Genomic DNA, 981 nt, shown 5'->3' with positions numbered 1-981 from the left:
TATGTTTTTTTATTGAGTTATTTTAGCTCACAGATCGATGTTCTTATTGATTAAATCTACTTTAACCTGACAAACTCACACTGGCACATCCAGCAAACTAAAATAAAGCATTTAGTTTTAATTTAATGTTCCTTAATTAACGTTCCTGGTCTAATGATTTCTTTCCCTCATGGTTCTAGTTGCCCTTCCTGACCCGGAGCTCCTGTTCTGGATCCAGGAACTGGGTAATTTTAATCTCAATTTTAATAACATCATGAGAGGACTGAGGAGGAGGATAAGGAGGTTGAGAGAACAGTTACACATTGAGGAGGTGGAGGAAGATTCTTCTTCTGATGATGATGATGATGAGGAGGAAGTAGATGCTGAAGCAGTAGTGGTGGAGGAGAATGAGGAGGTGGAGATACAGGATTTTGTGGAGGTAGAGGTTGAGGCTGAGGATGATGCTGAGGTAGAGGAAGAGGCTGAGGATGAGGATGATAGGTCTTTTTCTAGTGAGTTTTTTTCCTGTGAGTCTCTTGAGGTGTCTAGTGAGTTGTCCGGATATGACACCACAAGCTCTGAGGAAGAAGACAATAAAGACGATGGCCACCTTCCACCTCACCTTCGGTTCACCCAGAGGATTCCCCCCGACTTCAGACTTCCATGGAACCACGAGGAGCCGGAGGAGTCCCCGGACTGCCAAGAAGACCGTGCCTCCAGGAGAAGGAGAAGAGACAAAGATGAGGAAGAGGAGCCCCCTGGGAAGAGGCCTTGTGGTGAAAGGCATTTTTGAGAAGAGGGATTTCATCAAGAACCTTCCTTTAACTCCTTCAACTGCTTCTCGCAATGAAGCGAAGCTGAGGATTAAGATGAAGAACCAAACCCTTCATCATCTTCCTCTCTTCTCCTTCTCCTGGAGGCACGGTCTTCTTTGCAGGCCGGGGGCTCCCCCCGCTCCCCCTGGTTCCCTGGGGGTCTGTAGTCGGGGGGGGTGCTCTGGGG

This window comes from Cyprinodon variegatus, unplaced genomic scaffold, assembly GCF_000732505.1.
Source record: "Cyprinodon variegatus isolate N-32 unplaced genomic scaffold, C_variegatus-1.0 Scaffold275, whole genome shotgun sequence".
NCBI classification, from domain to species: domain Eukaryota; kingdom Metazoa; phylum Chordata; class Actinopteri; order Cyprinodontiformes; family Cyprinodontidae; genus Cyprinodon; species Cyprinodon variegatus.
This window is presented reverse-complemented; position numbering follows the sequence as displayed.